Source organism: Lissotriton helveticus, chromosome 4_1 (assembly GCF_964261635.1).
Source record: "Lissotriton helveticus chromosome 4_1, aLisHel1.1, whole genome shotgun sequence".
In the NCBI taxonomy this organism is placed as follows: Eukaryota; Metazoa; Chordata; class Amphibia; order Caudata; family Salamandridae; genus Lissotriton; species Lissotriton helveticus.
The window spans coordinates 2108585373-2108612354 of NC_136063.1; positions in this window are offsets into that span (position 1 = coordinate 2108585373).

A 26982-nucleotide genomic window follows, 5' to 3' on the forward strand; every position below is an offset into this window, starting at 1 on the left:
TTGCGCCCAGGGAGCCCCAGTATTCAAGGGGATTTAGTTTCCCCTCTGGAAACGCGCCACTAGGCTGCGTTGCAGAGAGGTGTAATGAGGCCACGCCCCTTTTTACACCTCTCTGCAACACAGCCCCCTGGCGCATACTGGAGGTTCCTGGTGGGCTAGTTGGCCCCCAGGGACCCCCAGTATTCAAGGGGATTTAGTTCCCACTCTGGAAACGCGCCAGGGGGCTGCGTTGCAGAGAGGTGTAATGAGGCCACACCCCTTTTTACACCTCTCTGCAACGCAGCCCCTGGCGCATACTGGAGGTTCCTGGTGGGCTAGATGGCCCCCAGGGACCCCCAGTATGCAAGGGGACTTAATCCCCCAACTTAGAACGCGCTACGGGGCACGTTTGCACAGTGGTGAAGGTAGGTGGTGGGGCTTGAGGTGATATGTGTGCAAACATGCCCTGTAGCGCGTTTTAAGTTGGGGAATTAATTCCTCTTCAATCCAGAGGTCCCCTAGGGCCCAACTTGCCCAACAGGTACCTCCAGTAAGCGCCACGGAGCTGCGTTGCAGAGTGTTGTAAAAAGGGGGCATGGCCTCTGAACACCTCTCTGCAACGCAGCTCCCTGGCGCATACTGAAGGTACCTGGTGGGCTAGTTGGCCCACACGGGACCTCAGGATTGAAGAGGAATTAATTCCCCAACTTAGAAATCACTACAGGGCGTGTTTGCACACATGTCACGTCAGGCCCCGCCCCCTTCCTTCACTTTTGAGCAAAATATTCCTCTAAAATCTGCCGAACTACGAATTCCAATTTACTCACCTTTTATCACGAGAGACGTCAGTGCTGCATCTTTGAACCCAGTACAGACCCTGAAAAGTAAATCTAAGCGTACTTATCAGTAACTTGTATTTCCTTCTGTAGGAATCTATTGTGTGGTTTTCACCAGAAAAGTTTCTTAAGTGTCGATTTTTGAAACGTACAAATATTCCTCTAAAATCAGCCGAACTACGTATTCCGATTTACTCACCTGTTATCAGGAGAGACCTCAGTGCTGCATCTTTCAGCCCACTACTGAAAAGTAATTCTAACCATACTTACAGTAACATTGAATTTCCTTCCCTAGGCTAACATTGACTGGTTTCACTTGGAAATTCTTCTAAGTGTGGAGTTTTGGAACTTTAAAAAATACCTCTAAAATCAGCCAAAATACAAATACCGATTTACTCACCTGTTATCAGGAAAGACCTTAGTGCTGCATCTTTTCAGCCGAGTACTGATCATGAAAAGTAATTTTAACCGCACTTACCAGTAACTTGAATTTCCTTCCATAGGATATCATTGCATGCTATATAAAATATATATAAATACAAATAAAAAAAATATATTACAATTTCAATATTAAAAAAAAAAAAATCAATTATATTAAAAATATGTAATGTAATTTAAAAAATAAAATATCTAAAAATAAATACTTTAAAACAATGTAGTAAATCAGTATAAAATATACCAATTAATACATTTAAAAATTATCATTTACAAAACCTTTGAAATTCACTGAAAAACCATAGGTTTCAGCCACGTTATAGTTAGGAATTAGCATTTAAAAAACCTTAGAAATTCACTGAAAAAACCATAGGTTTCAGCCACGGTATAGTTAGGAATTAGCATTTAAAAAACCTTAGAAATTCACTGAAAAAACCGTAGGTTTCACACATGTTATAGTTAGCTGGACGTTTCACTTGTACAAAACTATTGAAATTCCCCGTTATAGTTAGTTCAGCTAACTATAACTCGCGCGCCCGCAATGCACTGCTGATGACGTCACATATTACATCACTCATGACATGGTCAGTGACATCACTCATGACCACACTGATGACATCTCAAATGACATCACTGATATATATATATTCAGAGTGGCAAAATATTACCTTGATTCCTTGATTGTTTATGGAGAAACGGAGTCGCAGCAACATTTCTTTGTTTCTCTTGATGGAATATCTGGATAACCTTTAAGGGATTTTCCCTTAACATTTGAATTTGGCAAAACTTTATTGTATAATCACAATGCTATGAACATTTTCACAACCTTAATTAATCAGCAATTGGCCACGCCTTGTGTTTCCTTTAACAGGGGGTGGTCAGTAGTAGGTGGTCCTTCCTGTGTCTTCTTTTCACCAATACTGAGGGTAGGCGTATAAATATATATATATATATATATATATATATATATATATATATATATATATATATGTCCAGCAAAGGTGCCCAAGAGCTTTAGAGGAGCACACAACGGCTCGCCTCCCATCCGGGACTCCATGTCAGCTTGCCACAATATTTCGTTTCTCTTTTAGCCTGACGCGTTTCGAGGTAAAGAACCTCTTTTTCAAAGGCTGCTTGCTATGAAACCTCATGTTCAAAGGCTGCTTGCTGTGATGAAATGGCGCAATGAGTGCTCTCTTTCATTGTTATGCTTTTATTGGTTTTATTGGTGCTCCTCTAAAGCTCTTGGGCACCTTTGCTGGACATATATATATATATCTTTTGGACTAAATATCCTTGGAAATTGGAGCTTTTTTTATATATATATATATATATATATATATATATATATATATATAGTATGAAGCTCACATAGTGGCCAAGGTACTTATGTCCTCTCTTTGTTTTGTCCTTACAGTATTCAGTGTAAAGAGTTGGGATCACCTGCTCACTTCCCCTGTTTTTGAGGTTGCATTTTCTTTCCTTTACAGGTAGCTAACAGGGGTGGGTATAATAATATTTCTAGGGTGATTAAGTATAGTTGCATCACTATTCTGGAAGAGTATCACTATATTCTCTTTTTTATCCACAGGTCTTCCTCCCCGCAGTCCCCATCCTTTCATTCCCCCGCTTGACCATCCTAAACTGTTTGTATTTCGCAATCCATTATGGAGCTATTTGGTTTTCCGTGATGCGGACTTTTGGGGGCATGACCCGCTCTCCCAACACCAGACCTGTGGAATGCCTTGGTATTTCTGGTGCGAGTGGAGTGAAAGGGAGAAGAGAAAAGCTACACTTTTCTTGGACAGTTTTGAAACCAGGTATTTCACTTTTACTGGGCTGCAAATCCGGGACATTTTTGCACTTAATAATTGCATTCCAAGATTGAAATAACAGTGCACGACAGCAAAGGAGGCTATTACAGTCAACAAATATACACTAACTGTGTGTGCAACTTACCAACAACAGAGGTGCATCTTGGAACTGGTAGTGCTACGTCTAACAGTCACATGACTTTTGATTTTTGGAGCACTTGCAATCACGTCGTAATGTCACCCACCTGTGATCAAGGCTTATAAAAGCTGAAACACGTAGGGTTTGATTTGCAGAGTTGAATAAAATATCTGGAGCAGTTTCTAAACCGGGCTCGGCAAACTTTCTTTGTTGCATATATATATATATATATATATATATATACATTAACACGCTGAACCGGCGTATTGTCCCCTTCAATCCTGGTAAAGAATTACAACGGAGCCGTGGCCACTATTCTTTAAGTTCAGATTTATTGCTGACACAACATCCTACGCGTTTCGGAGTGATTCTACTCCTTCATCACGGCCCGTGATGAAGGAGTAGAATCACTCCGAAACGCGTAGGACGTTGTGTCAGCAATAAATCTGCACTTAAAGAATAGTGGCCACGGCTCCGTTGTAATTCTTTACCAGGATTGAAGGGGAGAATACGCCGGTTCAGCGTGTTAATGTTAAGGGGGTGGCTACCCCTGCCGTGAGCCCGCCGACATCGAGGCTTGGGATCAGCCGAGTTCGGTGTATATATCTATATATATATATATATATATATATATATATACATATATATATATATATATATATATATATATATATTATGAAGCCCAAGGTACTTATGTCCTCTCTTTGTTTTGTCCTTACAGTATTCAGTGTAAAGAGTTGACATCACCTGCTCACTTCCCCTGTTTTTGAGGTTGCATTGTCTTTCCTTTACAGGTAGCTAACAGGGGTGGGTATAATAATACTTCTAGGGTGATAAAGTATAGTTGCATCACTATTCTGGAAAAGAATCACTATATTCCCTTTTGTATCCACAGGTCTTCCTCCCCGCAGTCCCCATACTTTCATTCCCCCGCTTGACAAATATTTAAGTGGGCGGGTCAGATTTATTATTCCAACTCCTGTCCAACTAAAATTGGGAGAAGTGCATCTGTTAAGTGGGGCAGGGTCAAATATACCACTTTAGCGCCAAACAGACTCAGGGGCCCATTAGGATGGTGACGGCGGTAGCCACTGCCAGCCCGACGGGGGCGATCCGCCCACCCTCCTCACTAGAATGACCCCTCGCCATATTAGGATGGCTGGGGGTCCGCGACGGATGGAAAGACCGTCTGCCGCTTTTCCACCGGTTGATACCTGCATATGGTGGCGGTGTCTGCGAGGCACCGCCATCCATATTACGATGCTGGCGGTCAATGGCCTTTCCCCGGCGGCATACGGTCCTTGCATTGGGGGCCCCTTGTGGGCCCCCTGGGTGAAGGGGGTTTGGGGGGCACATGGGGGGTACCTTTTGTACCCACCCTCATTGCCATGGTCTAAGTGGCAGGCACCATGTGGTGCCTGCCATGTAGTGCATGGTAGTGCCGTGCACAGTCCTTTTCCCTTGCGGGCAGGTCTGCAGCCAGCAGATCCACCCTCAATGCAAAAGGCACAGGATGCGCCTGTCAGTGTGGCGGGCGCATCCTAATGAGCATTGTGATGTCTGCCCGCCATCGTGATACGCCCCTAACATTGGGGAAATGATTAGTGAGGTCAGATTTACTACTCTGGCTCCAATCCAATTAACATTGAGGAAAATGTATATATTTGGGTGAGTCAGAGGTACCATTCTCACTCCATACTAAGAAACATTGGGGAAAATGTGGGCTCGGGCAGATTTATCATTCCCCCTCTAATCTAAGCAACACTGGGTGAAATTGTTGGATTCTGGTGGAATCAAATTGTGTTACTCCCACTATAGACGGAGGGGCCTATTATAATGGAGGTCAGAAAGCCTCCGACCTTTGGTCATAGGCTTACCGACCCATATCATTTTCAATTCCGAACGGCTGATTATGTACTAGCCGGTTGGAATTGAAACCGGAAGGTCATTCTGGCTGGCTTCTGATGCCCAGTTGAATTGGGCAGGTAATCCCAAAGTGCGGGCCTTTCCGCCCTTGGGACTACGATGCATGGTATCCGTCATGGTTTCCATGCTGGCCTGTCTGACATGGAAATCATGTTGGAAATCGTGTTTGGGGGATCCCAGCAGGGCCCCCTTGTGTGTGCTGCCTTCGGTTAGGGGCCCAGGTTGATCCCTGCACCCAGTGGCAGGCACCTTGAGGTGCCTTCCACGGGGTGCAGGGATGAACAACACCTCCCTTTTCCCTATGGGAGCATGTATTACGGCCAGTTTCGGCCATAATGCATGCTCTCATAGGGCAATTCCAGGCAATATGCAAGAAGGAAGCCGGTTCAAAGCCACATCTCCAGCATCGCTCATCCTCTCGCAGATTCATTCGATGGAGGCTAATGGTGGTTCTGTAGTATCTATGGAAAAATTTAAAGTGGATGAGGTGCAGTTGGTAGTTTGGGGATAGTTCTAGTAGCTGCCTACAACAGAAGTCCCATTGTTCCTCATCCAGTGGGGATCTAGTTCTGTATTCCGAAGGCTCATAGACTGGGGTTGGATAATCGGAGTTTGTTCTTGCAATGACGTATATAATCTAGTAATCAATTTGTGCGGTGACGCTTTAGCAAGGATGTTTTGTAATGCCTGGAAGGTAGGTGGGGCTACAGGGAAATCCTCCCCCAGTGTCTGGCATGCGGCTTTGAGTTTGTGGTACATGAATTGTTCTCCAAAGAGCACCTCCTGTCCATCCAATCCCCTAGGGGGGGGGCCTAACGGTCCCGTCCGGGTATAGATCAGCAAATGTACGTATTTGTATGCCGTCAAACTCAATTACCATTCCAGTATCCTCCAAGCATGCCAATAGTGGGTTACCGCGGAGCGGGACCGCAGGTACAAATAGTAGCGGGAGATGAGCTCTTTTCAGGAGGGCCCTCCAGGCCCATCGCAGAGTGTCTGCAGTGTCGACATCTGCACCAGGGCGTGTTGTCTTTTTATAGATCGCAACTGACAGGGGTGTAGGCGGCACTGCGTCCATTTCTACCGCAATGTGCGGCTGATATGGTGTGTAGTACATCCAGAAGTGCAGGAACTGGGCCCGCTGCAATGAGATTGATGCAAGAAATTGGCTCCTGTCCCAAATCCGTTAGCGCCAGGCGGCGTCACTGCTGGAATGCTAAAAGCACAGGGGCTTGCTGTGCGGCTCAGGCAAAAGCCGCATATCATCCATTCAAAAGTCAGCCTGCTGAATAGAGAGCCCACTGACAGGTAAGTCCATTGCCGACGCTTGTTTATTGCAAATACAGCGTGGAGACTGCTCAGCATCACAAAAATAAGTTCCAGCTTCGTCTGACGCGTTTCGTGTAAGCAACACTTTATCAAAGGCACCGGATACACAAACACTGGCACAGCAGTTTTCGGCACCATTTTCAATGTAATCCCCGCCCGGGTGGGCGTGGCCACCACTATGGCATGTTGGATAATGTAGTCCCGGTATTTCTTCAGTGAGATGCCGTGTCGGTGTTCAGTTATTCATAAAATCAAACCCCAGTGGGCTAGTTGTGCTGGGCTTAGGTCAGCCTTGCGGCTCCTGCCCCACCATAGCAAACCCTAGGTAGAGCAAACTGCTTTGGTGTTTGAAAGAGAGAGCAGGAAACCTGCTCTCTCTTTCAAAAACCAAAGCCGATTGCTTTTGTGCATGGGGAGCAGCATGTTAGCTGCTCCCAATGCAGAAATGCAATGCCGGCTCCGCAGGGACCGTGGGGGACTTGGGGACCCCCCCAGGGTCCCCAACGGAGAGGGTCATATCCCGGGGGATGGGATCCCCAGGGCCAGAAGTGGCCCGGGAGGAGGGCCACGGGCCCCCCTCCCCAAATAATTTTTTTAAAAAAATTAAAAAGGAGGCAGGCCGGCCCCGGGGGATGGGGTCCCCGGGGCCTCAAGTGGCCTGGGGAGGGGGGCTATGCAGCACCCATCCTTACATTTTTTTTAAAGAATGTGGCCATGCCCCGGGGGATGGGGTCCCCGGGGCCTGGAATTAGCCACGGGAGGGGGTCATGTGGCCCCCTTCCTGATAAAAAAATATATATATATTGGGGGTCAGGCCCTGGGGGATGAGGTCCCCAGGTCCCAAAAAAAAGAAAAAGAAGGGGGGCTACACAGCCACCCGTACGTATAAAAAAAATAAAAAACAGGATCGGGGAATAGGCCACGCCCCCTCCCTTCACCACTCTGCAAACACGCCCCTGGCGAGTTTGCAGAGAGGGAAGTAATTCCCCTTGAATACTGTGGGTCCCTGGGGGCCAAGTAGCCCACCAGGAACCTCTAGAATGCGCCAGGGGGCTGCCTTGCAGAGAGGTGTAATGAGGCCACACCCCTTTTTACACCTCTCTGCAACGTAGCCCCCTGGCGCATACTGGAGGTTCCTGGTGGGCTAGTTGGCCCCCAGGGACCCCCAGTATTTAAGGGGATTTAGTTCCCCCTCTGGAAACGCACCAGGGAGCTGCGTTGCAGAAAGGTGTAATGAGGCCACACCCCTTTGAACACCTCTCTGCAACGCACCCCCCTGGCTCATACTGGAGGTTCCTGGTCGCTAGTTGGCACCCAGGGAGCCCCAGTATTCAAGGGGATTTAGTTGCCCCTCTGGAAACGCGCCACTAGGCTGCGTTGCAGAGAGGTGTAATGAGGCCACGCCCCTTTTTACACCTCTCTGCAACACAGCCCCCTGGTGCATACTGGAGGTTCCTGGTGGGCTAGTTGGCCCCCAGGGACCCCCAGTATTCAAGGGGATTTAGTTCCCACTCTGGAAACGCGCCAGGGGGCTGCGTTGCAGAGAGGTGTAATGAGGCCACACCCCTTTTTACACCTCTCTGCAACGCAGCCCCTGGCGCATATTGGAGGTTCCTGGTGGGCTAGATGGCCCCCAGGGACCCCCAGTATGCAAGGGGACTTAATCCCCCAACTTAGAACGCGCTACGGGGCACGTTTGCACAGTGGTGAAGGTAGGTGGTGGGGCTTGAGGTGATATGTGTGCAAACATGCCCTGTAGCGCGTTTTAAGTTGGGGAATTAATTCCTCTTCAATCCAGAGGTCCCCTAGGGCCCAACTAGCCCAACAGGTACCTCCAGTAAGCGCCACGGAGCTGCGTTGCAGAGTGTTGTAAAAAGGGGGCATGGCCTCTGAACACCTCTCTGCAACGCAGCTCCCTGGTGCATACTGGAGGTACCTGGTGGGCTAGTTGGCCCACACGGGACCTCAGGATTGAAGAGGAATTAATTCCCCAACTTAGAAATCACTACAGGGCGTGTTTGCACACATGTCACGTCAGGCCCCGCCCCCTTCCTTCACTATTGAGCAAAATATTCCTCTAAAATCTGCCGAACTACGAATTCCAATTTACTCACCTTTTATCACGAGAGACGTCAGTGCTGCATCTTTGAACCCAGTACAGACCCTGAAAAGTAAATCTAAGCGTACTTATCAGTAACTTGTATTTCCTTCTGTAGGAATCTATTGTGTGGTTTTCACCAGAAAAGTTTCTTAAGTGTCGATTTTTAAAAACGTACAAATATTCCTCTAAAATCAGCCGAACTACGTATTCCGATTTACTCACCTGTTATCAGGAGAGACCTCAGTGTTGCATCTTTCAGCCCACTACTGAAAAGTAATTCTAACCATACTTACAGTAACATTGAATTTCCTTCCTTAGGCTAACATTGACTGGTTTCACTTGGAAATTCTTCTAAGTGTGGAGTTTTGGAACTTTAAAAAATTCCTCTAAAATCAGCCAAAATACGAATACCGATTTACTCACCTGTTATCAGGAAAGACCTTAGTGCTGCATCTTTTGAGCCGAGTACTGATCATGAAAAGTAATTTTAACCGCACTTACCAGTAACTTGAATTTCCTTCCATAGGATATCATTGCATGCTATAAAAAATATATATAAATACAAATAAAAAAAATATATTACAATTTCAATATTTAAAAAAAAAAATTCAATTATATTAAAAATATGTAATGTAATTAAAAAAATTAAATATCTAAAAATAAATACTTTAAAACAATGTAGTAAATCAGTATAAAAAATATAACAATTAATACATTTAAAAATTATCATTTACAAAACCTTTGAAATTCACAAAAAAACCATAGGTTTCAGCCACGTTATAGTTAGGAATTAGCATTTAAAAAACCTTAGAAATTCACTGAAAAAACCATAGGTTTCAGCCACGTTATAGTTAGGAATTAGCATTTAAAAAACCTTAGAAATTCACTGAAAAAACCATAGGTTTCACACATGTTATAGTTAGCTGGACCTTTCACTCGTACAAAACTATTGAAATTCCCTGTTATAGTTAGTTCAGCTAACTATAACTCGCGCGCCCGCAATGCACTGCTGATGACGTCACATATTACATCACTCATGACATGGTCAGTGACATCACTCATGACCACACTGATGACATCTCAAATGACATCACTGATGACATCACGGATGACATCATCCAGTGAATGTGTGTCTTTCTGAAAAATAAATATTTTTTATAGATTTATATCTAAAGGTCGATGGAAGAATAAATAGGTAAATAAGTGTCTCAACTTAGCTGAACTAACTATAACGGGGGAATTGCAATGGTTTTGTATGAGTGAAATGCCCAGCTAACTATAACATGGGTGAAACCTATAGTTTTTTCAGTGAATATATATATACCTACCACAGCGGGGTTGTGCAAACCGAGTGCTCTTCTACCAAGCGCCTGCAGCTTACACTTGCCACCACGCCACTGAAGAAGGGAGGTTATTCCTGAAACGCGTCTGGCGTTCTACTTTTTAACGAAGTTTCTCTGATTGAACCTGCTGGCAGGCTGTTGCATTAATAAAGAGGGCAGTCATCTTTGCCTTCGTGAGGCTCCTGTTCCTATTGGGGTTCTGCTATGGTTGGATATATATATATATATATATATATATATATATATATATATATATATTCAGAGTGGCAAAATATTACCTTGATTGTTTATGGAGAAACGGAGTCGCAGCAACATTTCTTTGTTTCTCTTGATGGAATATCTTGATAACCTTTAAGGGATTTTCCCTTAACATTTGAATTTGGCAAAACTTTATTGTATAATCACAATGCTATGAACATTTTCACAACCTTAATTAATCAGCAATTGGCCACGCCTTGTGTTTCCTTTAACAGGGGGTGGTCAGTAGTAGGTGGTCCTTCCTGTGTCTTCTTTTCACCAATACTGAGGGTAGGCGTATAAATATATATATATATATATATATATATATATATATATATATATACATATATATGTCCAGCAAAGGTGCCCAAGAGCTTTAGAGGAGCACACAACGGCTCGCCTCCCATCCGGGACTCCATGTCAGCTTGCCACAATATTTTGTTTCTCTTTTAGCCTGACGCGTTTCGAGGTAAAGAACCTCTTTTTCAAAGGCTGCTTGCTATGAAACCTCATGTTCAAAGGCTGCTTGCTGTGATGAAATGGCGCGATGAGTGCTCTCTTTCATTGTTATGCTTTTATTGGTTTTATTGGTGCTCCTCTAAAGCTCTTGGGCACCTTTGCTGGACATATATATATATATATATATATATATATATATATATAGTATGAAGCTCACATAGTGGCCAAGGTACTTATGTCCTCTCTTTGTTTTGTCCTTACAGTATTCAGTGTAAAGAGTTGACATCACCTGCTCACTTCCCCTGTTTTTGAGGTTGCATTGTCTTTCCTTTACAGGTTGCTAACAGGGGTGGGTATAATAATATTTCTAGGGTGATAAAGTATAGTTGCATCACTATTCTGGAAGAGAATCACTATATTCCCTTTTGTATCCACAGGTCTTCCTCCCCGCAGTCCCCATCCTTTCATTCCCCCGCTTGACAAATATTTAAGTGGGCGGGTCAGATTTATTATTCCAACTCCTGTCCAACTAAAATTGGGAGAAGTGCATCTGTTAAGTGGGGCAGGGTCAAATATACCACTTTAGCGCCAAACAGACTCAGGGGCCCATTAGGATGGTGACGGCGGTAGCCACTGCCAGCCCGACGGGGGCGATCCGCCCACCCTCCTCACTAGAATGACCCCTCGCCATATTAGGATGGCTGGGGGTCCGCGACGGATGGAAAGACCGTCCGCCGCTTTTCCACCGGTTGATGCCTGCATATGGTGGCGGTGTCTGCGAGACACCGCCATCCATATTACGATGCTGGCGGTCAATGGCCTTTCGCCGGCGGCATACGGTCCTTGCATTGGGGGCCCCTTGTGGGCCCCCTGGGTGAAGGGGGTTTGGGGGGCACATGGGGTGTACCTTTTGTACCCACCCTCATTGCCATGGTCTAAGTGGCAGGCACCATGTGGTGCCTGCCATGTAGTGCATGGTAGTGCCGTGCACAGTCCTTTTCCCTTGCGGGCAGGTCTGCAGCCAGCAGATCCACCCTCAATGCAAAAGGCACAGGATGCGCCTGTCAGTGTGGCGGGTGCATCCTAATGAGCATTGTGATGTCTGCCCGCCATCGTGATACGCCCCTAATATTGGGGAAATGATTAGTGAGGCCAGATTTACTACTCTGGCTCCAATCCAATTAACATTGAGGAAAATGTATATATTTGGGTGAGTCAGAGGTACCATTCTCACTCCATACTAAGAAACATTGGGGAAAATGTGGGCTCGGGCAGATTTATCATTCCCCCTCCAATCTAAGCAACACTGGGTGAAATTGGTGGATTCTGGTGGAATCAAATTTTGTTACTCCCACTATAGACTGAGGGGCCTATTATAATGGAGGTCGGAAAGCCTCCGACCTTTGGTCATAGGCTTACCGACCCATCTCATTTTCAATTCCGAACGGCTGATTATGTACTAGCCGGTTGGAATTGAAACCGGAAGGTCATTCTGGCTGGCTTCTGATGCCCAGTTGAATTGGGCAGGTAATCCCAAAGTGCGGGCCTTTCCGCCCTTGGGACTACGATGCATGGTATCCGTCATGGTTTCCATGCTGGCCTGTCTGACATGGAAATCATGTTGGAAATCGTGTTTGGGGGAACCCAGCAGGGCCCCTTTGTGTGTGCTGCCTTCGGTTAGGGGCCCAGGTTGATCCCTGCACCCAGTGGCAGGCACCTTGAGGTGCCTTCCACGGGGTGCAGGGATGAACAACACCTCCCTTTTCAATATGGGAGCATGTATTACGGCCAGTTTCAGCCATAATGCATGCTCTCATAGGGCAATTCCAGGCAATATGCAAGAAGGAAGCCGGTTCAAAGCCACATCTCCAGCATCGCTCATCCTCTCGCAGATTCATTCGATGGAGGCTAATGGTGGTTCTGTAGTATCTATGGAAAAATTTAAAGTGGATGAGGTGCAGTTGGTAGTTTGGGGATAGTTCTAGTAGCTGCCTACAACAGAAGTCCCATTGTTCCTCATCCAGTGGGGATCTAGTTCTGTATTCCGAAGGCTCATAGACTGGGGTTGGATAATCGGAGTTTGTTCTTGCAACGACGTATATAATCTAGTAATCAATTTGTGCGGTGACGCTTTAGCAACGATGTTTTGTAATGCCTGGAAGGTAGGTGGGGCTACAGGGAAATCCTCCCCCAGTGTCTGGCATGCAGCTTTGAGTTTGTGGTACATGAATTGTTCTCCAAAGGGCACCTCCTGTCCATCCAATCCCCTAGGGGGGGGGGGCCTAACGGTCCCGTCCGGGTATAGATCAGCAAATGTACGCATTTGTATGCCGTCAAACTCAATTACCATTCCAGTATCCTCCAAGCATGCCAATAGTAGGTTACCGCGGAGCGGGACCGCAGGTACAAATAGTAGCGGGAGATGAGCTCTTTTCAGGAGGGCCCTCCAGGCCCATCGCAGAGTGTCTGCAGTGTCGACATCTGCGCCAGGGCGTGTTGTCTTTTTATAGATCGCAACTGACAGGGGTGTAGGCGGCACTGCGTCCATTTCTACCGCAATGTGCGGCTGATATGGTGTGTAGTACATCCAGAAGTGCAGGAACTGGGCCCGCTGCAATGAGATTGATGCAAGAAATTGGCTCCTGTCCCAAATCCGTTAGCGCCAGGCGGCGTCACTGCTGGAATGCTAAAAGCACAGGGGCTTGCTGTGCGGCTCAGGCAAAAGCCGCATATCATCCATTCAAAAGTCAGCCTGCTGAATAGAGAGCCCACTGACAGGTAAGTCCATTGCCGACGCTTGTTTATTGCAAATACAGCGTGGAGACTGCTCAGCATCACAAAAATAAGTTCCAGCTTCGTCTGACGCGTTTCGTGTAAGCAACACTTTATCAAAGGCACCGGATACACAAACACTGGCACAGCAGTTTTCGGCACCATTTTCAATGTAATCCCCGCCCGGGTGGGCGTGGCCACCACTATGGCATGTTGGATAATGTAGTCCCGGTATTTCTTCAGTGAGATGCCGTGTCGGTGTTCAGTTATTCATAAAATCAAACCCCAGTGGGCTAGTTGTGCTGGGCTTAGGTCAGCCTTGCGGCTCCTGCCCCACCATAGCAAACCCTAGGTAGGGCAAACTGCTTTGGTGTTTGAAAGAGAGAGCAGGAAACCTGCTCTCTCTTTCAAAAACCAAAGCCGATTGCTTTTGTGCATGGGGAGCAGCATGTTAGCTGCTCCCAATGCAGAAATGCAATGCCGGCTCCGCAGGGACCGTGGGGGACTTGGGGACCCCCCCAGGGTCCCCAACGGAGAGGGTCATATCCCGGGGGATGGGATCCCCAGGGCCAGAAGTGGCCCGGGAGGAGGGCCACGGGCCCCCCTCCCCAAATAATTTTTTTTTAAAAATTAAAAAGGAGGCAGGCCGGCCCCGGGGGATGGGGTCCCCGGGGCCTCAAGTGGCCTGGGGAGGGGGGCTATGCAGCACCCATCCTTACATTTTTTTTAAAGAATGTGGCCATGCCCCGGGGGATGGGGTCCCCGGGGCCTGGAATTAGCCACGGGAGGGGGTCATGTGGCCCCCTTCCTGATAAAAAAATATATATATATTGGGGGTCAGGCCCTGGGGGATGAGGTCCCCAGGTCCCAAAAAAAAGAAAAAGAAGGGGGGCTACACAGCCAACCGTACGTATAAAAAAAAAAAAAACAGGATCGGGGAATAGGCCACGCCCCCTCCCTTCACCACTCTGCAAACACGCCCCTGGCGAGTTTGCAGAGAGGGAAGTAATTCCCCTTGAATACTGTGGGTCCCTGGGGGCCAAGTAGCCCACCAGGAACCTCTAGAATGCGCCAGGGGGCTGCCTTGCAGAGAGGTGTAATGAGGCCACACCCCTTTTTACACCTCTCTGCAACGTAGCCCCCTGGCGCATACTGGAGGTTCCTGGTGGGCTAGTTGGCCCCCAGGGACCCCCAGTATTTAAGGGGATTTAGTTCCCCCTCTGGAAACGCACCAGGGAGCAGCGTTGCAGAAAGGTGTAATGAGGCCACACCCCTTTGAACACCTCTCTGCAATGCACCCCCCTGGCTCATACTGGAGGTTCCTGGTCGCTAGTTGGCGCCCAGGGAGCCCCAGTATTCAAGGGGATTTAGTTGCCCCTCTGGAAACGCGCCACTAGGCTGCGTTGCAGAGAGGTGTAATGAGGCCACGCCCCTTTTTACACCTCTCTGCAACACAGCCCCCTGGCGCATACTGGAGGTTCCTGGTGGGCTAGTTGGCCCCCAGGGACCCCCAGTATTCAAGGGGATTTAGTTCCCACTCTGGAAACGCGCCAGGGGGCTGCGTTGCAGAGAGGTGTAATGAGGCCACACCCCTTTTTACACCTCTCTGCAACGCAGCCCCTGGCGCATACTGGAGGTTCCTGGTGGGCTAGATGGCCCCCAGGGACTCCCAGTATGCAAGGGGACTTAATCCCCCAACTTAGAACGCGCTACGGGGCACGTTTGCACAGTGGTGAAGGTAGGTGGTGGGGCTTGAGGTGATATGTGTGCAAACATGCCCTGTAGCGCGTTTTAAGTTGGGGAATTAATTCCTCTTCAATCCAGAGGTCCCCTAGGGCCCAACTAGCCCAACAGGTACCTCCAGTAAGCGCCACGGAGCTGCGTTGCAGAGTGTTGTAAAAAGGGGGCATGGCCTCTGAACACCTCTCTGCAAGGCAGCTCCCTGGCGCATACTGGAGGTACCTGGTGGGCTAGTTGGCCCACACGGGACCTCAGGATTGAAGAGGAATTAATTCCCCAACTTAGAAATCACTACAGGGCGTGTTTGCACACATGTCACGTCAGGCCCCGCCCCCTTCCTTCACTATTGAGCAAAATATTCCTCTAAAATCTGCCGAACTACGAATTCCAATTTACTCACCTTTTATCGCGAGAGACGTCAGTGCTGTATCTTTGAACCCAGTACAGACCCTGAAAAGTAAATCTAAGCGTACTTATCAGTAACTTGTATTTCCTTCTGTAGGAATCTATTGTGTGGTTTTCACCAGAAAAGTTTCTTAAGTGTCGATTTTTGAAACGTACAAATATTCCTCTAAAATCAGCCGAACTACGTTTTCCGATTTACTCACCTGTTATCAGGAGAGACCTCAGTGCTGCATCTTTCAGCCCACTACTGAAAAGTAATTCTAACCATACTTACAGTAACATTGAATTTCCTTCCTTAGGCTAACATTGACTGGTTTCACTTGGAAATTCTTCTAAGTGTGGAGTTTTGGAACTTTAAAAAATTCCTCCAAAATCAGCCAAAATACGAATACCGATTTACTCACCTGTTATCAGGAAAGACCTTAGTGCTGCATCTTTTCAGCCGAGTACTGATCATGAAAAGTAATTTTAACCGCACTTACCAGTAACTTGAATTTCCTTCCATAGGATATCATTGCATGCTATATAAAATATATATAAATACAAATAAAAAAAATATATTACAATTTCAATATTTAAAAAAAAAAAAAATTCAATTATATTAAAAATATGTAATGTAATTTAAAAAATAAAATATCTAAAAATAAATACTTTAAAACAATGTAGTAAATCAGTATAAAAAATATAACAATTAATACATTTAAAAATTATCATTTACAAAACCTTTGAAATTCACTGAAAAACCATAGGCTTCAGCCACGTTATAGTTAGGAATTAGCATTTAAAAAACCTTAGAAATTCACTGAAAAAACCATAGGTTTCAGCCACGTTATAGTTAGGAATTAGCATTTAAAAAACCTTAGAAATTCACTGAAAAAACCATAGGTTTCACACATGTTATAGTTAGCTGGACGTTTCACTCGTACAAAACTATTGAAATTCCCCGTTATAGTTAGTTGAGCTAACTATAACTCGCGCGCCCGCAATGCACTGCTGATGACGTCACATATTACATCACTCATGACATGGTCAGTGACATCACTCATGACCACACTGATGACATCTCAAATGACATCACTGATGACATCACGGATGACATCATCCAGTGAATGTGTGTCTTTCTGAAAAATAAATATTTTTTATAGATTTATATCTAAAGGTCGATGGAAGAATAAATAGGTAAATAAGTGTCTCAACTTAGCTGAACTAACTATAACGGGGGAATTGCAATGGTTTTGTATGAGTGAAATGCCCAGCTAACTATAACATGGGTGAAACCTATGGTTTTTTCAGTGAATATATATATATATATATATATATATATATATATATATATATATATATATATATATTCAGAGTGGCAAAATATTACCTTGATTCCTTGATTGTTTATGGAGAAACGGAGTCGCAGCAACATTTCTTTGTTTCTCTTGATGGAATATCTTGATAACCTTTAAGGGATTTTCCCTTAACATTTGAATTTGGCAAAACTTTATTGTATAATCACAATGCTATGAACATTTTCACAACCTTAATTAATCAGCAATTGGCCACGCCTTGTGTTTCCTTTAACAGGGGGTGGTCAGTAGTAGGTGGTCCTTCCTGTGTCTTCTTTTCACCAATACTGAGGGTAGGCGTATAAATATATATATATATATATATATATATATATATATATATATCAAACCAAAGAGTTCCTCGGTAGAAGAAAACGTGCAACGACACACCAGGAATTGCTGTGCTGTAAAGGTTTATTCGGCAGCATATATATATATATCAGGAACTCTGAAAATTCAGCAAACACAGCTGCAGGCTAAATATCGGAACGGACCCATTTAGGATGATTTAAACGCTTTTATTTTCTGTGCACGCTCTTGATCGCCATGACGCGTTTCGGGCCCTAAAGCCCTTGATCACATGACATGGTCAAAATACACCCAGTGATTTGTAGTGCTGGATTGGTCACATGGTTCCAAGCCTATAGAAATAAAGAAAATACTTCAGCCTAGACCGGATTTTTTGACAAACCAATATTTACATTACATTCATGTTCTTTTTAAACCTAGTATCAACATCATAATAGTTTATCCCACGGATTTGTGCAAAATGTTGCAATAAATATAATAAATACTTAAAATAAATATTTATACATGTGCAAAATTGCAATACACCAATATACAAAAGATCTTCATAGATCACTGTACAAAACTCTCTGTGCAAAATAGCAAGAAAATAAAGTGCATTGTGCAAATTTTCCAAAAGGGTCTGTTATTTTTGTAAGGTTTAAAATAATTCCGCCCAAGTGGGCATTGTCAATAAAGTTCCGGACCACTGCTTCTACATTGCCCAGAATTATATCATTTTTTATCCACGCACCACACAAGGAAATAGTAAAAATAGTGTGATTGTTCCCTAATCAAGTGTTTTATTTTATTATTTTAAAATCTGGCAGTACTTGATAACATAGCTTGTTTTGACATTCCAATGCCCTGATTCATTTGTGCAATTCTACTGACTGTTTTATATAACTCGCTTATGTTGTTATTCCAGATGTAAGCAAGTATATAAATCCTCAGTCGCATTAAGACCAAACGGTGTCTTAGTGTCAAGTTCAAGAATGTACCGGGTTTCCAAAACTCTTAATTTTGCTTCTCTATTTCCACCCCGGCGTAACGGCAGCACCATATCTATTGCATAATACCTCAGGCAGTTTACATCTCCCTTGTGGCATAGATTAATGTGTCTAGCCACAGGGTAGGCTTCATCCTTGTTGATTACTGCCCTCATATGCTGCAATATGCGCCTGTGGACTTGTAGCTTCGTGCTACCAACGTAGCAAAGTCCACAAACGCATTCTAAGACATAGATGACATAATCTGACTTACAGGTTATTTTCTTAGAAATAGGAATTTTCGTCTCACTGAACGGAGAACTATATGATGTTTTGTTCTTTCCTATGGTGCACGCCTTACACACGGCACATTTGAGGAACCCCCTACTTTTGCCCAGCCAGTTGCCTTTAGTTGGTATCTCTGGGCTACTACTGACTAGCATGTCGTTCATGGACCTAGCACGGCTATATGTGATAGCCGGAAAGACTGCCATTGTTTTGCCAATCACAGGGTCCCCTGTGATTATATGCCAGTTTCTTTTAACAATGTTCTTTATCAGTCTATGCTGACAACTATAGCCCAGAATAAGTCTTGGTTGTCCCTCTGCTTTTTTTGACACTGTAGGTTCAACCCCCGTTGATGTTATTGGGGATATTATAGCCATGTTAGCCCTTTCAGTCGCTTTAGACACCACACTTGCTGTGTAGCCCCTCTGTAGGAACCTTGCCTTGCTCTCTTTCTGTGCTAAATAACAGGCTGCATCCGTGCTACAGATTCTTCTAATCCTCAGCATCTCCCCATAGGGGATGCTGCGGACTAGATGGTTGGGGTGCTGACTGGAGGCATGGAGGATTGTATTGCCTGCAGTTTCTTTGCAATGTAATTTAGTCTGCAGTCTCCCTTCCTCTACATAAACCTCTACATCAAGGAAATTAACTTTACTTTCACTGATGGTACCTGTGAAGTGTAAATTCAATTGATTCTGATTGATATTACTAATGAATTGTTCCTACTCACTCACTGTCCCCTTCCAGATTATAAACAAATCGTCTATGAATCTGTATCACGATATTATTTTGCTGGACATGATTTCACTGAAGGCATTGCCTAGGACCTGCTCCTCCCACAGCCCCATGTGTAGACATGAGTAACTGGGGGAGAAGCAGGCCCCCATTGCTACTCCCCGCAATTGTTGGAACATTTGGTTTTGGAAGAGAAAATAGTTGTTATTGAGACACATTTCCAACATCTCCACCAACATGATATTATGTTCCAGCATACACACAGATCTTTTACTAAGAAAATGTTTCACTGCCCTCACTCCATCAACATGGTTGATGCTTGTGTAGAGGGCAGTGACATCCAGTGTCACCAATAGGTATTCTGTAGACCACTTTACGGATTTAATCTTTTGCAGAAAGTCCATGGTGTCTCTGATGTATGATGGCAGGGATTTCACAAAGTCTTGGAGGAAGTGATCAATGTACCTGGACACTTTATCAAATGTCCCCCCACACGCTGAAATTATGGGCCTCCCGGGTGGCTTAGCACTGTCCTTGTGGATCTTGGGGATCAGATAAAACACTGGAGTTATGGGATGATTAGTCTTTAAAAATTTCAGCTCATCCCCACTTAGAAGACCTTGTCCTCTCCACGTGTATATTTTTGAGTTCAACCTGTCCCATGCCTGTTTCAATGCCGATCGATCACACCTGCTATAGCACAGTCTATCACCCAATTGTTTTAGTGCCTCCTCCAGATATGAGGACAGGGGCCAATGGACAATATTGCCCCCCTTGTCCGATTGCCTGATCACCGTTTTATCATCATCCTGGAGTTTTTTCATCAGGCTACCAAAAGAATTATTGTGTTTTACCGTGCCTTTGTTCCTCAACAGAGTTTTTTTGTTTAATTTCTTTATCTCAGATGTTACCATATCACTGAACACATCGATATTATCATGTGCCAACACTGGGTTAAACGTTGATTTCGGTTTAAATGATGTATTCCCAGGAATATTAGTTACCACTGTGTCTGTTACATCTTGGATGTTCTCTAGATTTCCCTCATTAAGGAGATCTTGTAGATCACATTGCAACTCATATTCCCTCACTGATAGGTTGTTGTCCTTCCCCATGTTAATCTCTTGGGGTTTGCGTGCCTTTTGTTTGTTAATCAAAAATAGTTTTCTAAGTTTCAACTTTCTCACAAACTTAAAAAAGTCCATTCGGGTTCTGGCATAATCAAACATACATGGTGGACAAAATGTTAGCCCCAGTGATAAAATTTGCTGTTCTTTAGGACTTAGACGAGTATTGGTTAAATTCACAATCGTCATACTGTCACTTACTTGTGAATTTATCGACGATTCCATCTCCTGTAAGTTTTCTTTTTTGCGCCTTGATTTGGCTGCCCTGTGTTTCCTTCGCTGGTTGCGCTTGGCGTTGTTCCTTTGTTTATGTTTGGTTTGGAGACATGGGACCTTAATGTGTTTTTGCGGTCGTCCTGCAGGCACTCCACCTCCTGTCCCAACGACCGCTTTGTAAAACCCGCCGGCGCCGCAGTCGATCCTTGTTCAATCTCGGAATCACTGCTAGGGATCGTACTCACATCTGTTGATGAAATTGATGGCGTTTTCTGTCCTGTACACGGCCCGTGATGAAGGAGTAGAATCACTCCGAAACGCGTAGGACGTTGTGTCAGCAATAAATCTGCACTTAAAGAATAGTGGCCACGGCTCCGTTGTAATTCTTTACCAGGATTGAAGGGGAGAATACGCCAGTTCAGCGTGTTAATGTTAAGGGGGTGGCTACCGGCTACCCCTGCCGTGAGCCCGCCGACATCGAGGCTTGGGATCAGCCGAGTTCCGTGTATATATATATATATATATATATATATATATATATATATATATATATATATAATGAAGCCCAAGGTACTTATGTCCTCTCTTTGTTTTGTCCTTACAGTATTCAGTGTAAAGAGTTGACATCACCTGCTCACTTCCCCTGTTTTTGAGGTTGCATTGTCTTTCCTTTACAGGTAGCTAACAGGGGTGGGTATAATAATATTTCTAGGGTGATAAAGTATAGTTGCATCACTATTCTGGAAGAGAATCACTATATTCCCTTTTGTATCCACAGGTCTTCCTCCCCGCAGTCCCCATCCTTTCATTCCCCCGCTTGACAAATATTTAAGTGGGCGGGTCAGATTTATTATTCCAACTCCTGTCCAACTAAAATTGGGAGAAGTGCATCTGTTAAGTGGGGCAGGGTCAAATATACCACTTTAGCGCCAAACAGACTCAGGGGCCCATTAGGATGGTGACGGCGGTAGCCACTGCCAGCCCGACTGGGGCGATCCGCCCACCCTCCTCACTAGAATGACCCCTCGCCATATTAGGATGGCTGGGGGTCCGCGACGGATGGAAAGACCGTCCGCCGCTTTTCCACCGGTTGATGCGTGCATATGGTGGCGGTGTCTGCGAGACACCGCCATCCATATTACGATGCTGGCGGTCAATGGCCTTTCCCCGGCGGCATACGGTCCTTGCATTGGGGCCCCTTGTGGGCCCCCTGGGTGAAGGGGGTTTGGGGGGCACATGGGGGGTACCTTTTGTACCCACCCTCATTGCCATGGTCTAAGTGGCAGGCACCATGTGGTGCCTGCCATGTAGTGCATGGCAGTGCCGTGCACAGTCCTTTTCCCTTGCGGGCAGGTCTGCAGCCAGCAGATCCACCCTCAATGCAAAAGGCACAGGATGCGCCTGTCAGTGTGGCGGGCGCATCCTAATGAGCATTGTGATGTCTGCCCGGCATCGTGATACGCCCCTAACATTGGGGAAATGATTAGTGAGGTCAGATTTACTACTCTGGCTCCAATCCAATTAACATTGAGGAAAATGTATATATTTGGGTGAGTCAGAGGTACCATTCTCACTCCATACTAAGAAACATTGGGGAAAATGTGGGCTCGGGCAGATTTATCATTCCCCCTCTAATCTAAGCAACACTGGGTGAAATTGTTGGATTCTGGTGGAATCAAATTGTGTTACTCCCACTATAGACGGAGGGGCCTATTATAATGGAGGTCAGAAAGCCTCCGACCTTTGGTCATAGGCTTACCGACCCATATCATTTTCAATTCCGAACGGCTGATTATGTACTAGCCGGTTGGAATTGAAACCGGAAGGTCATTCTGGCTGGCTTCTGATGCCCAGTTGAATTGGGCAGGTAATCCCAAAGTGCGGGCCTTTCCGCCCTTGGGACTACGATGCATGCTATCCGTCATGGTTTCCATGCTGGCCTGTCTGACATGGAAATCATGTTGGAAATCGTGTTTGGGGGATCCCAGCAGGGCCCCCTTGTGTGTGCTGCCTTCGGTTAGGGGCCCAGGTTGATCCCTGCACCCAGTGGCAGGCACCTTGAGGTGCCTTCCACGGGGTGCAGGGATGAACAACACCTCCCTTTTCCCTATGGGAGCATGTATTACGGCCAGTTTCTGCCGTAATGCATGCTCTCATAGGGAAATGTCAGAATGCAACTGAACAGTGTTCGATCACATCCTAATGAGGCATGTGGTACCACCAACAGGAGGTCTGTCAGTCCCGTTTACGATACGTGTCGGGCAGACGCAAGTCCACCTGACACCGTAATCGCCCCCTTAGTAACAAACTGGAATGTGTTGGACTCTTCAAGGGCAGATTTCTTATTCCCTCTCCACACCTCCACACTAGGCCTAACCGCCAAAGCTTTAGACTCTGGGGGAAGGGGGTTAGATTGACTATTTCCACACAAACCTAAGCAACACTGAGGAAAGTTTTGGACTCTGGGGGACAGAGTTACTATCCTCACTCAAGACTAAGCAAAATTCAGGGGAAATTGTGGATTCCTCGGTGATGGGGAAAACAAAGTATTCCCTGCCTAAATTAAACACCATTCTAGAAAATATTTGTCTCTATGGGATCACATTTATTAGTCTTAATACAAACTTATCTACATTAAAGAAAAAAAAAGTTTTTAAATATATAGACCAAAAAAAATCAAAATAATCGGTAATCGATCAGTCATTTGTAACTTATTAAAGTAAAAAAATGGCAAAATATTCATCTAAAAAAAGAATCTTTACAAGTAATATAAATATAAATAAGTAATAAATGTAATAATCTCTGATATGTTAATTTTTATCAAAGCAATAATTTAGTTCTCATATTTTAATCTGAGAGTTAAAGCAGTCAAGTTAAGTTTTTTAATTAGATTTGTTTGACACTTTTTAAAATATGAAGATTTGTTTTTTAAAACTCTTATTTTTCTAAATAAGCAATAAAGTCATATTTCACAACTTTTGAAAAAACATCGTACACAGCCAAATATTTGACGTCGAACATTATTTAAATATATCGATTTGATGTCCAAACCCCCTCTAAAACTCAACAATATGAAGCAAAAGCAACGTAACAAATCTATTTTTAATTAGTATTAAAAATGTGAAAATAATATGAACATTTTTATTAACTTTTTTTTTTTTTTTGTAAAACAATTTTTATTGCAGAGGTTATGTCAATTATACAGTATACACACCTTCATGAACCCCAGTACAACTGCAGTTACCGTCCGAGTATCGATTGTGTAACATTTTTATTAACTTAAATATATTTAGAAATATTACATTAAGGATTTGTCCACACAAAACCTCTATAAAACTCACCAGCCCAAAGAATAATTAACCTTCAACCTAAAAATATCTATTTATTTTTAAATTTAAGTAAATGTAGACAAATAATTAAATATTTCTATTAAATATATTCAAAAAAAATATTATGTTAAAACACTACTCACGCAAAACCTTTATATAACCCAACAATCTGTATAATATTACAAGAAATTACAAAAATATGGATCTAAGAAAACATAAAAAATACACCAGTAAAGCAAACATTCAAAAAATGAAAAAACATTTACAAAAAACAACTATATTCATATAAATTAAACATTATAAACATAAAAAGCTCCCAAAACGGTATTACAACCACAATATTAAAGTAATAGATAGTAAAAAAGTTTGATTTTTTTTGTTACAAAAAGAATAACATTGTACTTAACGGCATTATTCGAAACCTTGACATAAGAGTACCCACGATTTTATGTCTGCTATATTAGGAACCATCGATATTCTGGAATCATTATTAATGATCCACGTACTACGCGCTCCTTTCCCTAAAATATGTATTCACTGTGACACCTGTGCACTGGTCATCCTTTTCTAATTAACTGTATAACTTTGTTACCTTTAATTTGAAATCTGACTCTGTTTTATGTAACCTACCACACCCTTCACTTATGTTAAGGAGAAGGCGATCTGTCTCATTGTAACCGTTACAATGTTGCTATGTATTCCATCTCTATGACTAAACACATGGAGGTAATTAATGTTCTGCAGTGTATTCTTTGTAAGCAAAATAAACATAAAAATATAAATAAAAATAAACGTCAAAACTGCTTGAGAAAGATTCCACCCCAAAAGCTCAACAAGTCCCTCCAGAAAGATTAGCTGCGAGTACAATAGTTACTGCTAATTGTGCAGGGCACATTCTAGGTAATCCCATTTTAGGGTGCAGATAATAGTAGATTATAGGGCTGATTTCAATGTCAGCCTTGAATCCGCTTACCGCGGCGGCAATTCCACCCCCGGTGCGGGCAATCAAATGCGCGGGCGGGGCCGCGTCGGTCAACGGACGTGCGCCGCACTACCAAGGTAGTGCTTGTGACGGCCATTGGGCGACGCACGCACACAAGGGGTTAAGCATCTGGCCAAGGAGCACTGTGTCAACAAATCAATTCTCAACACCTCCATGTCAGGGAGAGGAAGTGCCTTGCAAGAGAGGGAACAATTCTGGCTCAGTCCAATAGGGTAGCGCCGCTTGGCCTTCGCTGATGCATTGAGATGCTAGCTTGATAATATCCAGTTAATTGGTCATGTGATATAAGGTTGAAGGGTTATCCAATAACATCAGTGGGAAGAATAGGTTGACAGACCGGAAAATACAAAAGGAATCCCATAACTTTGATCTGTTATAGAGCAGGCCCCATAGTACCATATGACATATGGCTATAAACCCACAATAAGAATGTGCCTAGTGGTTTATATGTATTTCTTGTACATATATGTTGGACCTTATTTAAGTGCACTTGGAATCTGTGCGTATGCATACCCCACATAAGATATCAGCAGAAGTCCTCACCTGCTGTCCTCCCAAAACATTGCTGGAGCAGGACATGTGGGTGCAGCTGAGCAGGAGAGACATCCAGCTAATGAGCACCCCCATCCCCTACTAGCTAACGACGCTGCTTCCCTCTTATAATGGCAAGTTCAGGTAGTACTGGCAGAGCAGAGATAGGTCAACATGATTGAAATATTGGCACCAACCGGTGGCCCGCTGTCCTGACTGCTCATTGCCTCGGCACACCCTGGTAGCAATGGATTGATGAAGCCAGTCTCAGAATGGGCAAGGAGTGTTGCAGCCTCCTCATAGCCAAACAGTGTTAGGATGACAATAATAAAGCCATGGACAGTAGTGGTGGACCAACCACTTAAATCCATAGTGGCATTCAGACAAAATATCGAAAGCAAAATATTGTCCAACAAAAAAATTGTGTACATGATATGGAAATATCATCTGCATCGGCATCGGGTGGAGAGACCATCAGAAAGAATCACAATCCCATTATGACGGAAGTTTAAGCCTCGGCTCAGCCATCAGGATTATGATGTCACTTTCCAACAGCCTTTCCATGTCCAACATGGAAAGGCTGTAGGAAAGTGACCTTGGGGGACCCTAGCAGGGCCCCTGTCCTTCAGCGGCCTCCGCTATCGTACCCCCTAAACATTCCTGCAACGTGTTGCAGGCACAACATGGTGCCTGCCACGCAGTGCAGGGATATTTAAAAACATACATTTTTCAATGGCGGCTTGTCCTGCAGATCTTTTCCGCCCGCCGCTAAAACTGCCATTGAAAAATGTATGTTTCTGACCGCCCATAGGGCGGTCGCATCCAAATAGTGCGGTTGGAAAGGCCGACCTGTGGTCGGGCGGTTTACAGCCGCAATGGGGTCAACATTGTAATCATGCACTAAATTGTTAATAATACATTTTTAATTGAGATTTAATTATGAACATTTTGAAAAGAATAATTTTTTATTTAAATGTTTGGTGTGAGCTATTTTATTTGTAATGATATATGGTGGGGTGGTAATTAACAATAATTATTTTAGGAATATATTTTCATTATTAATATTTTAACTAACATTTTATTATTTAACATGTGCAAATAATAACTTTCAGATGTGTAGTAAACATTGTTGAAGTATAGGGTAGAATGTAACTTAAGTTATAACAAATTTTAAATATAGGCAATTATATTATAAAAATTATGTTATTTTTTATTGTATGTGTTAATTGTGTTGTGTTTTTTTAATGTAAATCATATTTTACTTATTAGTTGTTATTATGTTGAGAATAGATTTTTGTATTTTAATTATAATAATATTTATAGTTAGTTATGATATGTATTTAACATTGTAATACGTATTTATGTAATTTAATTTGTTTTCTACTTTTTATATTTTTTAATTGTTTACTATGTTTTTGAATTTTTCTTATGTTGAAGAGAATTTGTTTGTTTCTAATGTTGCACTGACGGAAGTGGTAATACTAAATCTTACCCCTCTGCAATCCAACACTTTCCCTACTGTTGCACCCATTGGAGTGGGAATAGTACATGTTACCCCTCCGCAATCCAACACTTTCCCTACTGTTGCACTGACTGTAGTGGGAATAGTACATTTTACCCCTTC